This window comes from Lepus europaeus, chromosome 18 (genome assembly GCF_033115175.1).
Source record: "Lepus europaeus isolate LE1 chromosome 18, mLepTim1.pri, whole genome shotgun sequence".
In the NCBI taxonomy this organism is placed as follows: domain Eukaryota; kingdom Metazoa; phylum Chordata; class Mammalia; order Lagomorpha; family Leporidae; genus Lepus; species Lepus europaeus.
This window is the reverse complement of record NC_084844.1, coordinates 71,684,021-71,699,410: the sequence shown is the minus strand read 5'-3', so window position 1 is coordinate 71,699,410 and position 15,390 is coordinate 71,684,021. Positions and strand designations below refer to the sequence as shown.

The following is a 15,390-nucleotide window of genomic DNA, read 5'->3' as shown; positions in this document are numbered from 1 at the left end:
TTTCCTCACTTTTGAAGTGGGGGTAATAAAATAGAGTTGACATGAGGGGGTTTATGGGATAATGTTCACTTGGTAAATGCTAAATAATGATAAACTGCTTTTATGTTACAGTTTGTTCCGTCATCATCATCATTGTCATCATCATTAACAACTTGATATTGTAGGAAATTTTTTATGTACTAGGCTAGAAACACTAACAAGAAAAGACAAGCAGTATGACTTATAGGGAAATAGCTTTGTTACCTGAAAGACAGCTAAGAATTAGCTTAGCCTGGGGCTTTTATTAAAAGTCTAAACCTCTGATATATTATTTCAAATTTTCCTTAGATAGCAAATTTATGTACTTGATGAAAGGGGAACATGCGTTACTATTAGTGTAAGTTTAGAGGTGATATCTGGAACTATAACAAATAAATCATGAAATTTAAAATCCATGGACCCTAATTATAGCTTCATAGGCCTAACACTCACAGATTTATTTTTATGGCCTACGAGGTTTTACTATGATTTGTATTTCTTTGTGGTTTTCTTCATTGATTTAGATAGGTAGAAAACAGCTGGGTTTAACTCCTGAGACATTTGTATGGGGTTACATGGTGCCTGAATGCTTTTAGGCCACATCTTGCTTTGGAAGGGTTGGTTTAAATTTAATTATTTGGCTTCCAACTAATTTGCAATAATGTGTTAAAATGGTAAATGTATAAGTATTGAGAATATATTATTAGTTTTATGCAATACACCTTACAGTTTTTACAGACCACTGTTACATGTTTTTTGTCAAGTTACATGCGAGAGAACACTGCCAGATGTGAAGGAAGAGAGAGAGTGTCCTGTGTGTGCTGCAGTGGATGTTTAACTTAGGGAATGGAGCACACATGGCCACATGGTGGAAGGACTATGGTTTCTCCATCCTCACCTCCTCTTCCCAAGGGCAACTGACCTTCTCCTCTCCAAAAGAGGTGAGCCCTTGCCAGCACAGAAGACTACAGACTATTACATTAATCTGTCTAGCTGCAGAACCAGCTGCTTGCATGTTTTTAGTTATCTTAGTAGATGGTATAACAGTGACCTATGAAATAAATTGAAAGTGAACATTTTAAAACTTTTTTTATTACCCTATGTCTCTAAAAATCTTTTTGATTAGATTATAACTTTCTACAAAATTCCTAGGAAGTCTCTTTGGTTTTTGATTCATGTAATGCTTTTTTTAAGGTTTTTAAAGTATAATGTCATATTTCCCAATACAGAAAATAACTTAATTTTTGTCTCATTTATTGATAGATTTTAGTTCTATTTATATAGCCAAAAAGCCATAGTTAACTTGGTGTATTAGGTGATTTAGTTAGATTGAACTCAGACCACTTATTTGGCTATTTCTGGGAAACTCAAAATATTCCTTTATTGTCACACACCAAAATCTGGGCATTGCATAAATGACATAGGATAGGATACAAATTATTGTGTCTTGCTTTAAAAAATTTTAAATTATAGTTAAGTCTTTTCTAGGTTCTTATATATGGTAGTTGATCACCAAGTTTACTCTATTTTTCTAATTAATTTCACTTGGCATCATTGAGGAGTATATTTTCCCAAGTTGTGCTGTTAGGAAAAAATGTATTATCCTCTGGGTTTTCACAGTTGAGTACTTTTGGATAATAATCTGCATATGTGATGTTGACTTCAAGAGATACACAAAATAATAAAAACTAATGATACTCAATTATAAGTCTTAACCAACAATCTATTATAATAATTTAGCTAGAGACCCTGATGCTGAATTTTAAAAAATTAAAAAGTTCCTGAATGCAAGAAAATTACAAAATACTTCTCTGTGTCTTTAGTTAATAAATCATACAGTCTCTCTCTCTCAAATAAATTTTAAAAAATTAAAGCTTATTTTAAGATATTTCATTTTTCTACAACTGTTGCAAATAGGATTGCTCTTAATTTCTTTCTTAATGAGCTCATTATTGATGATAAAAATACTGCTGATTTTTAGGTCTCAATTTTGTTTCCTGCAGCTTTACTGAATTCATTTATCAGTTCTCATAGTCTCTTGGTGGAGTCTATGTTACTCTGTATAAAGAGCTATGTCATCAGCAAGCAGGAATACTGTGACTTCTTCCTTTTCTACTTTTGTGTCTTTTATTTTGTCCTATTGGATAATGGCATTGGCTAAAACTTTCCACACTATATTGGATATGAATGGTGAAGAGTGAATGTCCTTGTCTGATTCCATATCTTAGAGGAAATACTGTTAGTGTTTCTTCCTCAAGTTGCTGTTGACTGAGGGTTTTTCATGTAACTGTATCTTTTAAAGATTTATTTTGATTAAGTTACTGAGAGAGAGGAAGAACAAGCAAGTGAGCAAGATCTTCCATCTACTGGTTCACTCCCCAGGTAGCCCTAGGTGAGGCCAAAGCCAGGAGCTTCTTCCTAGTCTCCCACATGAAACTTGTCTTCAAAGTCCAAGTTACATTTTATTGAATTTTGTATATATTTTTTGAAATTTCTTATCATTTGTTTTGGCTCTGATCTTTTTTAAGGATTGGTTTATTTGAGAGGCTGGTGTTGTGGCATAGCTGCTAAAATGACTACCTGCAATGTCAGCATCCTGCATAGGCACCAGTTCAAGTCCCAGCTGCTCCACTTCCAATCCAGCACCCTGCTAATTCACCTGGGAGAGGAGTGGAAGATGACCAAACTGCTTGGACCCCAGAACCCGTGTGGAAGACCCAGAAGAAGATCCTGGCTCCTGACTTTGGTCTGGCCTAGCCCTAGCCCTTTGTGGTCATTTTGGGAGTGAACCAGTGGATGAAAGAAATCACTTTCTGTCCCTTCCTCCCCTCTGTATAACTCTGCTGTTCAAATACATTAAATAAATTTTAAAAAAAACAATTCAAAAGTGATTGATTTATTTGAAAGGCAGATTGACAGAGAAGGAGGGAGGGAGAGAGAGAGACCAAAGCCAGGAGCCAAGAACTCCATCCTGGTTTTACACATGGGTGGCAGAGGCTCAAGCACTTGGGTCAACATCTGCTGTTTCCAAGGTGCATTAGCATAGAGCTGGATTAAAAGTGGAATAACTGGATGCAGCACTGTAGCATAGCAGGCTAAGCCACTGCATGCGGCACTGGCATCCCATATGGGTGCCAGTTCATATCCAGGCTGCGCCTCCTCCAATCCAGCTCTCTTCTATGGCCTGAGAAAGCAGTAGAAAATGATCTATGTGCTTGGGCCTCTGTACCTGCATGGAAAACCCAGAAGAAACTCCTGGCTCCTGGCCTAGCACTGACCATTGTGGCCATTTGGGGAGTGAACCAGTGGATGAAAGAACTTTCTCTCTTTTTTTAAAAATTTTTATTTATTTATTTATTTTGACAGGCAGAGTGGATAGTGAGACAGAGAGAGAGAGACAGAGAGAAAGGTCTTCCTTTTTGCTGTTGGTTCACCCTCCAATGGCCGCTGCGGCCAGTGCATCTCGCTGATCCGAAGCCAGGAGCCAGGTGTTTCTCCTGGTCTTCCATGCGGGTGCAGGGGCCCAAGCACTTGGGCCATCCTCCACTGCCTTCCCGGGCCATAGCAGAGAGCTGGCCTGGAAGAGGGGCAACCGGGATAGAATCCGGTGCCCCAACCGGGACTAGAACCGGGTGTGCTGGCACTGCAAGGCAGAGGATTAGCCACGGCGCCAGCCAGAACTTTCTCTTTATCTCTCCCTCTAGCTGTCTGTAAATCTACCAATCAAATAAATACATAATATCATTAAAAAAGTGGAATATTTGGCCAGTGCTGTGGCTCACTTGGTTAATCCTCTGCCTGTGGCACTGGCATCCTATATAGGAACTGGATTCTAATCCCAGTTGCTCCTCTTCCAGTCCAGCTCTCTGCTGTGACCTGGGAGGGCAGTGGAGGATGGCCCAAGTGCTTGGGCCCCTGCACCCGCATGGGAGACCAGGAAAAAGCACCTGGCTCCTGGCTTCCGATTGGCACAGCGCTAGCCATGGGGGCAATTTGGGGAGTGAATGAATGGAAGGAAGACCTTTCTCTCTGTCTCTCTCTCTCTCACTGTCTATAACTCTACCTGTCAAAAAAAATATATATAGACTGCCCTTTTCCCATTGAATAGTCTTTCAAAGAAAAAAAAGTAGAATAGCAGAGACTGGAACTTACAGTCCAATATGTGGTGCAGGCTTCCCAAGCTGGAGCTTAGCCAACTGGATCACAATAGCAACCCCAGATCTTTATCAGTTCTTTCACTGTACCAACATTTGGTTTGGTTTATTCTTATTTTTCTAGGTCCTTGAGATACATTGTTAGTATGTGTGTTTGATAACTCCTTTTTTTTCTTGTTCTTCCTTTTTGCCTTTTTTTTGATTGAAAGACAGATTGACAGAGAAGGAGGGACAGAGAGAAAAAGAGATGTTCCATCTGCTGGTTCATTCCCCCAAAGAATGCAACTCCCTGGGCGGGACCAGGCTGACGCCAAGAGCCTGGGACTCCATGTGAGTCTCCCACATGAGCTGCAGGGACCCAGATACTTGGGCTGTCTCCTGCTGCTTTCATAGGCACATTAGCAGGGAGCTGGATCATAAGCAGAACAGGCAGGGCTCAAACAGGTGCTCAGATATGGAACATCCATGTCATGAGAGGCAGCTTAATCCTGTGTGGCACAACACCAGGCACTGATCATTTTTTTTTAATGTAGGGACTTACTGTTTTATATTAATCCTTAAGAATATCCAGAATTTGCATATTTATCTTAATATTGGCCTACACAGTTCAAAGGCTATCTCCATTCTATATCCTTTTTAATGGGGGGGGGGTTCCTGGTTTATTCCAAAAGATGTCTTGAATTTCAGATAATTTTTTTTTGACAGTCAGAGTGGATAGTGAGAGAGAGAGACAGAGAGAAAGGTCTTCCTTTTTGCTGTTGGTTCACCCTCCAATGGCTGCTGTGGTTGGCACATCACGCTGATCTGAAGCCAGGAGCCAAGTGCTTCTCCTGGTCTCCCATGTGGGTGCAGGGCCCAAGCACTTGGGCCATCCTCCACTGCACTCCTGGGCCATAGTAGAGAGCTGGCCTGGAAGAGGGGCAACCGGGACAGAATCTGGTGCCCTGACCAGGACTAGAACCCAGTGTGCTGGTGCCACAGGCAGAGGATCAGCCTATTGAACCACAGCGCCGGCTACAGATAATATTTTTTCTTCTGCTTGGTCTAGTCTGTCGTTGAGGCTTTCGGCTGTACTTTTTATTAAACACTGGATTCTCCATTTTCAAGATTTCCGTTTGGCTCTTTTTCAAATTCTCTGTATTTTGGCTGAATTTCTCATTAAAGCCATGCATTGTTTTCTGGCTGCTGTTCATCTCAGAGTCTGTATTCTCTTGGATCTCTTTGAGCATCCTAGTAATCAGTACTTTGAAGAGCAGGTTTAAAAAGCATCAGGCTGTACTTCGGGACTATAGAAGTGTGTGAATGAACCCTTTAGTATCCAGTACAGCTGTCTGACCTTTGGCTTCCTCAGCTTCAGATATCCCACCATCTGCCTGTGACTGAGTCCTGCTTAAAGTCCTTTCATCCTGCCCTGGCCTTTTCTGTTTTCTCTCTACTGAAATCTCTGTGAGATGAGTGGGATTGGTTGGCTGGTGACTTTGGAACTGTGTGATTGGCTCTGAGAGCTCCGTCTGCCACACTGTCCTCTTAGCGCTGGGTTCACACAGCTAGGATCCGTCCCTGGGCTCTCTAACTTGCTGAGCTTCCCGTGATCATGATCTCGTCTGTTAACCACTAATTTCATCATCAGTAGAAGCCCAGCGTCTCTCCTTAATCAAGTGTTGGAGATCTTCAGTGCTTGACTGGGTGACGTAGTCTTACACTCGTGGCCAGGATTGTAGCTTTTTGGCTTTCTTAATTTAGATCCATCGAGACATTGATTTCTGTCCAAAAGACACCCAGAATTAGGATGGAAACTATCATATAAGATACAGTATAATTTTCTATAATGTATTATAGATACATATTTGGAACCATATCATATTGGTATCATATTTGGACTAATAATTCAAATATTTTCTAGACCTGTATTAGCACATAATTTAGTCATTTATACAACATTTTTTAAAACAATTAAATTTAACAATGAGTGGCCACCGCAGCTGCCATAGTTGCTGAGGCGAAGGCCGTGGAGGCCAAGGTCCCTGGCTGGGCCTCAACCGCTGCTGCGGATCCTGCCCAGGAGCTCCCAGAGTGCAGCCACCGTGCAGCCCTGCCATGGTGCAGAGCCTGCATATGGAGATCCCCAACTTCAGCAATGGCATCTTGGAACGCCTCAGCGAACAGCAGCTGCAGGGCTGCCCTGTGAGGTGTCAGTGGAGGTCAGGGGTCAGGTCTTCGAGGCCCACTGGGCCGTGCTGGCCACCAGCAGCTCCTACTCCCGGGGACTGTGCAACAGCAGCTGCAGCACCGTGGTGGAGCTGCCGGTGGCCATGCAGCCACAGTCGTTCCAGCAGACCCTGAGCTCCTGCTACATCGGCCGGCTGAGCACGAACATGGGGGACCAGATCCTGCTCACGGACATGGTGGGCTTCCTGCAGACCCAGGAGATCCTGGAGAAAGGTGCCGAGTTCTTCCTGAAGGTGAGCTCCCGGAGCTGCGACTGCAGGGCCCGCACGCGGAGGGGCGCCCTCATCCAAGCTACAGAGTCCCATGGCACAGACTTCCGGCTGGCCGGCCTGCAGCTCGCCGCTGCCCCTCGTGTCGCAGGTCAGGACAGAGCAGCAGGAGTCGGACTCGGTGCAGTGCACGCCGGGGCCAAGCTGCTGTGGGACGGTGGCCCCAAGGAGGCTGGGGGCCACGGCGGCAGCAGTAGCCGCAAGATGGCCAAGTTCTCCATGCCGGACCTGGCGGCAAACCGGCAGCCCCCGCAGCAGGCCCCATGGTGGTGGCCCCGCAGCCTGTGGGGGTGGCCCTGGCCAAGGGGGTGGGCGGGGCAGCCGGCCAGTGGGGCGGTGGCGGCCTCAGCGGGCATGGGGAGCAGGTGCAGCACATCAGAGCTCAGGAGCCCGGGCACCTGGAGTGCCTACACCAGCGACAGCCCGGCTCCTACCACGAGGAGGAGCGAGAAGGTTGAGGCCCCCCCAGAACTTGTTGTCAGATCCTGGTGCGGCAAGATTGGCTTCGCTCCCAGCCGAGCTAATTGACCAGATCGGCACCCGTTGTCACCTCAAGCTCCAGGACAAGGGTGACCCCTCCGAGAAGCTGGAGCTTGTGGCAGGCGCCAAGGTGTGCATCAAGGGGCGCAGCTCAGGAACCCGGCACCAGGTCTGGCTGCGGCTGCTCCTCGCCGCCTCCTTTGACGGGAATGCACTGGCCCCCAGCTGTGGCACTGGCAAGCCACTGGACAGCCGTGCCCTCCATGCCCTCAAGTACCACTGCCGGAACTTCAAGGAGAGCCAGAGGAATGCCATCGCGACTGGCGTGTGCCCCCATGCGTGCCGGGTGGTGCGCCAGAGCTGGATGCCCAAGCTGAAGCTGCTCACCCGAGGGCGGCCCTGCATGCCTGCATCAATGACTGGGGCAAGATGGAGCTGGAGGTGACAGGTGGGAAGCTCAGCTTCCAGCAGGCCAGGCACGAGGGCGAGAGGCCCTTAGGTGAGGGAGGCCCTGCAGTAACCATGCCCCACACCCGGGAGGGCCGTCACACTCCCCCACCCCACCCAGGGGGGCTGTCACACTCCACCCCACCTGGGGTGGCCATCACACTCCCCCCACCCCACCTAGGGGGGCCATCACACTCCCCCACCCCACCTAGGGGGGCCATCACACTCCCCCACCCCACCTAGGGGGGCCATCACACTCCCCCACCCCACCCAGGGGGGCCATCACACTCCCCCACCCCCATGTCCTGTCACACACACCTTGGTCAGGAGCTACAGTCGGTCCCTCCCCGGCACCCACACGCCGCTCCTCGGCTTTCCTGGGCAGTGACTTGCTGCCCGTCCTCCGGCCCTGTCCTCTGAGTGGCGCCTGCTGCAGGCATCCCTGTCCCGTAGCTGCCACGGGGACAACGCTGCCCCTGGGACCCCTCCCGAGGCTGAGCAGGTGGGCCAAGGAGCGAGCTCTCAGGTCCTGGCTGCACCGTCCAGCCCTGCCTGCTCACTCCAGTGGGGGTGGGGGAGCTGTGGGGCCCGAGGCACTGACCGATGGCCGGGGCCCTGGGCAGCAGGTCCTCCAGAGGCCAGGGTGGCTAGGGCTCAGGTGGGGCAGGGGCCATCCCCCAATGGCACACAGAGCACACGTGCTACCCCTGGACAGTGCACACGCGTGCACGCACATACAACACTCATGTGGATGATGCAAGCAGTACACACATTTGCAATGCACATGCATGTACAGTGCACCCACACAGTATGTCTACCCAGCACAAACATGTGAGTCTACACACAGCCATGCACAGTGCTCGCTGCACATGCTGGAAGAGCACGCACTCGCACACGACATGCCACGTGCACACAAAGCACATGTGTGTGCACACAGCACACATACACAGTGTGTACCTGCACCCCAGTGAGCATGCACATGGGCACACGCCCTGCTGTGGTCTCTGAGGAATGGGCATGGCCGCTTCCCCAAGCTGGGGTGCCAGTGCCCCCGAGATCTCATCCACTTGACCTGCAAACCCCACCAAGGGCTACCCCTGTCCCTGCCCTGAGGGCCCCATGGCAACCCTGGCTTGTGGGGCAGGAGGGTAGCTCCTCCGTGGATGGCGTGGCCCTGCATGGGGCCGTCTCCACCCACAACTTGGTGTTGCAGACCTGCACTTCTCTCCTGGGTGTCCTGAGGCTTCCTGTGCTGACCACAGGGTCCTGGAGCTAAGGCCCCACCACTGTGGAGCTCCCGAGGGCGGGGTGAGGGCCACCCGGTGCTAGTCGCATGGGACTACCATGGCGCCAGGCGAGAGGGGGTCAGGACAGCCATGCCGGCTGGAAGAGGTGAAGCCACAGACTCAGCTGTGGGGAGTTGGTGCTGGGAGGGAGAGAGGCTGCCATGACAGCGATGACTGGGGGAGGGGGCGTGGACTGAGCCAGTAGCCTGGGGGCCGCTCGGTCCCCTGTAGTCACAGCTGCCCTGGGAAGCTGAGCCAGGGTCTTTCTGCTGGGCCGGAGGCTGAGCCGTGATAGGGGTCAGTCACCCAGCCCTCGCTGAGGACAAGGGCGGGAGTGTGCTCACTGCGTTTCCTGTGTCCCCTGTGCCCCTGAGAGTCCCCCATGCCCCCTGTGTCCCCCCAAGCCCCCTGAGCCCCCATGTCTCCCAGTGTCCCCCATGTCCCCCTGTGTCCCCGTGAGTCCCCCTGAGTCCCCCTCTGTTCCCTGTGTTTCTGTGTCCCCATGAGTCCCCCATGCCCCCTGTTTCCCCCCTAAGCCCCCTGAGCCCCCATGTCTCCCAGTGTCCCCATGTCCCCCTGTGTCCCCGTGAGTACCCTTGAGTCCCTCAGTGTTCCCTGTGTGTCTGTCCCCATGAGTCCCCCATGCCCCCTGTGTCCCCCCTGAGCCCCCGTGTCCCCAAGTGTCCCTTGCATCCCCCTGTGTCCCCGTTGAGTCCCCCTGAGTCCCCCTGTGTTTCCTGTGTGTCTGTCCCCATGAGTCCCCATGTCCTTCTATGTCCCCCTTGAGCCCCTGTATCCTCCAGTGTCCCTCACATCCCCCTGTGTTCCCTGAGTCCCCGTGTCCCTGTGAGTCCCCCATGTCCCCCTGTATCTCCCTGTGTCCCCCAGTGTCCCTGTGTCCCTGTGAGTCCCCCCATACCCCAGTATCCCCCATGTCCTCTGTGTTCCCGTGAGTCTCCCTGTCCCACTGTGTCCCCCAGTGCCCCTGTGTGTCTCTGTCCCCATGAGTTCCCCTGTTCCCCAGTGTCCCCCATGTCTCCTGTGTTCCCATGAGTCCTCCGTGAGTTCCCAGGGTCCCCCATGACTCCTGTGTTCGTTCCCGTGAGTCCCCCATGTCCCCCAGTGTCCTCTATGTCCCCTGTGTTCCTGTGAGTCTCCCATGAGTTCCCTGTGTCCCCCGCTGTCCCCTGTGTGTCTGTGTTCCTGTGAGTCCCCCATGTCCCCCAGTGTCCCCCTGAGCCACAGGGCACAGCACGTTCAGAGGCATCCGAGGGCAGGCACAGGTTGCTCTCTAGAGTCCTGGAGGCCTGGCTGTGGCTCGAGTGTCACTGGGCCGCCATCCGGTCCGGGTGTGGGCAGGGCTGAGTCTGCTCCCCGTCTTCCCTGGCTCCTGGAGGCTCCTGCACCTGCTCTCTCGGCACCCTCACCGCCTGCTCCCCAAGGAGCAGTGACTCCCGCCCTCAGCTCTGTCCCCATGTCTGCACCCTCCCTGCTCCTCCTGTGAGCACCTGTGACTGCCCTCAGGGCCCCTGAGTCGCCCAGGGCCACCCCCACCCCAGGGTCCTGACTCCCTCCTGTCCCCAAGTCTACAGCTTCCCGGTTTTAGGGCCCGGCTCCTTGGGGGTGTTACGCAGCCCAGCACACCTGCCCAGTGTGGGGGTCCCATTGGGACCCGGGCAGCCTGGGGGTGCCCCCGAGGGCCTTGTCCCCGCCCGTGCTGCTGCCTGCCCTGCCTGGGAGCTGCCTCTCCAGTCTCCCTCTCCAGGCTCTAGGAGCCCCCACCCTCCCTCAGGACCACTCTGCCCTGTTCTCCGCCCCCGCCCCCTGGGATGACAGACATCTGGGCCCTGCCCACGATTTCCGATTTGGAGTTGGGGTTGGAGCCCTGGATTCTGCATCTCTCAGACTCCAGGGGCTGCCGACGCCCTTGGCCAGGTCCCCTCGCGGGAGCGGCTGTCCTGTCTGCACTTTCCTCTCTGCAGAGGCCTGGCTGTGTACCCGACCTCGTCCTCCTCCCCGGCTCCACTCCGGCCCCAGCCTCCCTGATGCTGCTGGACTGGACAGGGCCCAGTCCGGGAGGCGCAGGCCTGGGCACACCCCATGAACTGTGCTGGTCACGGGCACCATCAGGGGGCCACCTGCGCCTCCCTTTCCTGGTCGGGAGCTGAGGGACATGGGCCAGGCCCGGGGCTGGACGCTGTCTGCACCCACTCTGCTTCCCCCCATCTGCGGTGCTGCCTGGCTCTGCCAGGGGCCGAAGGGTGCTCCCTACCCCATGGGGTGACCACTGAGTGGCGGGGCGGGAACAGGGGCTGCAGCCCAGCCTCCCTGGAGGCCGCCTCGGCCCCAGCTGCAGGATGGGGGGCGGTGCCCCGGGAGGGGCTGCGTTCACTCCAGTTAATGCCCAGCGGGCCAGGTCCCCACGGCTGCCCCTCCGTCCAGGTCCTCCCCGAGGGGACAGCGGCCATGCAGCCATCTGCATGTTGATCACGCACGCGGCCATTATGTATCTCGGCATCTTCCTCGTGAGAAGAATGAGGTAATCATGTTGGTATCTACTGAATAGACTTAAAAAGATTGCAAGACGGCAGTTTCATTGGGAGAGGAGAATTAGTTTAAAAATATGCTGTCAAAATATGTTGTTGCAAATGCTGAGTTGATGGTTCTTTTGTTTTGCTTTCTTTCTTGAATGTGTCATTAGGAAAAATTAGCAGTGACATCGCCCGTGAGATGGGACGGCTGTTCCTGGGGGAGGCGTGGGGTGGTTCCGTGGTTTCCTTCTTTGAGGTCCCCGCCTTCGGGTATCAGCTCGTGTGTTCCAAGTCCCCTTGTGACTTCTGCTTGGTCGGCTGGTGGAAAGTCAGGATGTGCATGTGCAGGGGAGACAGGGTCTGCGCCAGCACCCCCCTCCACCATGTAGGGCCAGTCCAGCCTGGAGTGGACAGGGTCAAGGACAGATGTGATGGCCATGTTGCACCCCGCTCATCTTGATCTCGCGGGAGCCCCAGTCCAGACCCCGGGAGCCCAGCAAGCTTGTGTCCCCCGAGGCCATTTAAGGGGCAGGTAGCCGGAACCAGCACAGACAACAGAGCAGTGTGTGTGCACCACGAGCCCCACCCTCGGAATCCTCTCGAGAAACCCTAGGGATCCATGTTGTTGTCGCCGGTGCCAGGCTTGGCAGCCGAGGCCCGCCCGTGCCGGAGCTGTCCGCGAGCAGAGAGCACAGCAGGGACTCTCCCTCTTAACACTGCTCACACCCAGATCCACACTGAACTGGCAAGAAGCTGTGGGTCCAGAGCCCCGAGGCCAGAGGCTGCAGGGCCAGGAGGAGGGGGCTCCAGGCCTGGGTCAGAGCTTTCCTTTCTTTTATTTTTAAAAAGTCACAACCAGGCAAATCGAGAAAAATACTGTTGTCTTCAACTCATTTTGTGGGAAGAGTGACAGGAGAGAAGGAAACTAAACTTGGAATCGATGAGGTCTTAAAGGTAGCGATAAATGTACTTTTCAGGTGGCAGGCCGAGTCTGTGGGTCGCTCACCCCGTGGTGCACACACGCCGGGCTGGAGGAGCAGCAGACACGGTCACTTCAGGAAGACGTGGGCGCCACCACAAAGGCAATGTGGGGGCATGTGTCACAGCACCTCCCCCCAAAGGCTGAGAAAGCAAAGGCAGCCCCAGCCCTCCTCCCCAGCAGCTCAGAGCACCCGGCTGGCCCCCACAGCCAAGAGCAGGGCCTGCCCGGTCCCGGCCCAATGCCCACTGGGACAGCCGAGAGCTGCCACGCGCCAGGACCCAGGACACCCACAAAGCTCCTGCTGATAAGATGGCAAAGGAACGATTAGGCTTTGTGGGAGTTCAGAGGTCCTCTCGGGACACATGCATCCCCTCCCTGAAATCAACTCCATGTGGTCTGACCACGTGGCCTCCTTACGGTCTTGGCGGGCCTTTACAAATCGTTTCTCTGTGGAGCACTGTCCAGTGTCTGTATTATGTGGACTGGGTCAGAAGGCCAGGCCAGGAACCTGTGTGTTTCAGGGTGCTCGTGGCAGGCAACCCAGATCCTTCATCTCAACACCATCTCCACACACAGCAATGTGTGGCCTGGCAACACGGTCAGCCTCCCTACCCCCTCCCCGTCATGGACACCAGACTGGGCCCCTGAACCTCAGGGATGGGTCCTTGTGCTGGAGTCCGACACCAGCCAGGTTAGACAGGATCTTGGCTTTGGGTGTTTCATCCGCTCAGGGTTACACACAAACCAAACAGCAGAGCCACTCGCAGGGACCCTGCCTACACGCGGGAGAACAGCGGACCCTACAGAGGAGGTTCACCTCCTGACCTATGACACAGCAGCTTGGCACCTCCATCCTGCAGTCAGAGAGCAGCTGAGGTGCCGGCGCCATCCCTGGGAAGGAAGGGACAGCTGCCAGTCTCACTGACGACAGGCAGGAAGCAGAACACTGAACGGGCAGATCAGAAATGAAATCACCGTCAGCCTCTTGCCAACAAACGGGGAAAAAAACGCGGAACGAGGGGGCGCTGGCACGGAGTGTCCGACACGTCCCCACCGTCAGAGATGGCATGGCTGCAGCAGGAAAGCAGGACGTGCAAGTGCCCACCTCTTGCGTGCTGTCCTCCAGGGAGTACCATCTCCCCAGGTTGGGCACAGAGGACAGAGGCAGCTGTGCAAGTCATGTTGGCCTGCAGGGCGGACCCGGCCAGGCCTGCAGAGGGAGGGATGAGCGGCCCCAGCAGCCTGAGCCCCTGGCTGCCACCTGGCCTGCAGGTGGGGCCCCTGGAAAGCGTGGCTTGGGGAAGAAGGTGTGGGGTGAGTGGGGCCCTCCACTGTAGGCGTGCCCAGGGGTGGGGGTGCTGGGCCGCTCTGTCCTTGCTGGACACAAGCACGGCCGGGGCCTGCCCAGCTCTCCAAGACCAGGTGAGCAGTGGGCAGCGCTGTCCACACCTGCCCCTGTGAGATCCAGCTGGCCGGGCTCAGGGGAGCCAGGGAGGTTGTCCCAGCTGGGAGGGATCCCGGGGCCACCTAGGGCTGCGTCTAAGTCCTAGGTTTTTCCATAGCAGGAGAGACATGAGGTCCTCCTGCACAGGCTAGAAGCAAACCTGCCAGAAGGCGGCTCAGGGTGTCTGTGCGCCTCATCCAGAAAGTTCCACCTTGGCCCCTCAGGGACCAGTGGGCGGTGGCTCCTGTAGGGAGGGCTGCCCCCTCTGCACCCTGCCGGGTCCTCACAGGAGCTCCGAGAGGCGCCCCCCTCACCCTACACCCGTGCAGGCTTCAGTGTGGCAGGAGCTGCCAGCCACCACGAGGAATCTCCTGGTCTCCCAGGCACTGCTGTCAACCCACCAGCCCCGGGGAGCTTGAGCTGTGCAGGGAGGACCCAGAGACCCTCGGCAGGGCAGGCAGAGGGCGCATGTCCACGGGCTGGCATGGGCCTGATCTGCAGACCGAGCTGCTGCTTCCTGTCCCCAGAGGTCAGCATCCAGCCCTGGGTCAGAGGCGGGCAGCTCCGTCCTGACCCCGCCCCTCCCCTCCCTCTCCAGATGCCAGGCTCCTGCTCAGCCCTGTGCACCTGCCTTTTTTCAGGGACAGAGCCTGGGGCATCCTGGTCTCAGGTGCAAACAGAAGGATGCACTGGGCATTGCTGGCTGATGGCTGGGCCTCAGGGTCTCAGGTCGCTGACTGTGGATGCCACATCCTGTGTGTTGCTCCAGCCCAGCCACTGAGACCCAGGCTGGTCCATCTCGCGAGACTGCCACCTGACACGTGGCTCTGAGGCCCCTGTGAAAAGAAAAAGAGGAGGAGGAAGGTGCAGGGTGTGTGACCAGCCTGGCAGAACCCCAGGGTGCTTCTGTGAGGGTGGTTCTGGGGGGCGGTGGCTGGCGTCCCCAGGAACCTGTTAGCTTCAGAGCTGATGAGGCTGAGGGGTGTCCAGACGCCTGCTGGTCTCCCACCAGCTGTCTGAGGGTGGCAGAGCTGGGAGAGTATCCTGGGCTATGAGACCTGTGTGCTCCCTGCGGGAGGCAGCCCTCAGGAGGGGCTGAGTGGGCACTGGGGGCCCAGGTGGGAGGGGCAGCCCCACGTGTGCCTTGGTCCCTCCCAAGGGTCCTGGCATGAGGAGGGTGTGGAGGTCAGACCTCAGCCCAGCCCTGGACCCAGTGTCCCTGTGCTGTCTCAGTGCGGCTGCAGATGGTCCCGGCTCAGCAGTGCCAGGGCCCCGAGCTCACCGGGGCTGTGATAGGGGCACAGTCTGCCCCCCACTGCGGGCCCCAGGACCTAGTTCTGGGATCAGAGCTGGAGCTTCACCCACGGGAGGCGCTCGGCATAGTGTGGGGGTCAATTAAGTCAAACCAGGATCCCAACCGGCCCTGGAGCCCAGGAAGTGGTCACGCCCTGGGCCACCGGGAGAGGTCTGTAGAAGGATCTGGAAGAATCTAGAAGGTTTGCCAATGTGCATCTGCCCTCTGGGCGTCTCGTTTCGCAGCAGAGTGAGAC

General features: G+C 54.6%; 1 pseudogene; it reads left to right on the top strand.

The window, feature by feature from the left end:
- Positions 1-6,269: 6,269 nt before the first annotated feature.
- LOC133746995 (nucleus accumbens-associated protein 1-like) overlaps positions 6,270-15,390 on the top strand; it is a 41,910-nt pseudogene continuing 32,789 nt past the window's right edge.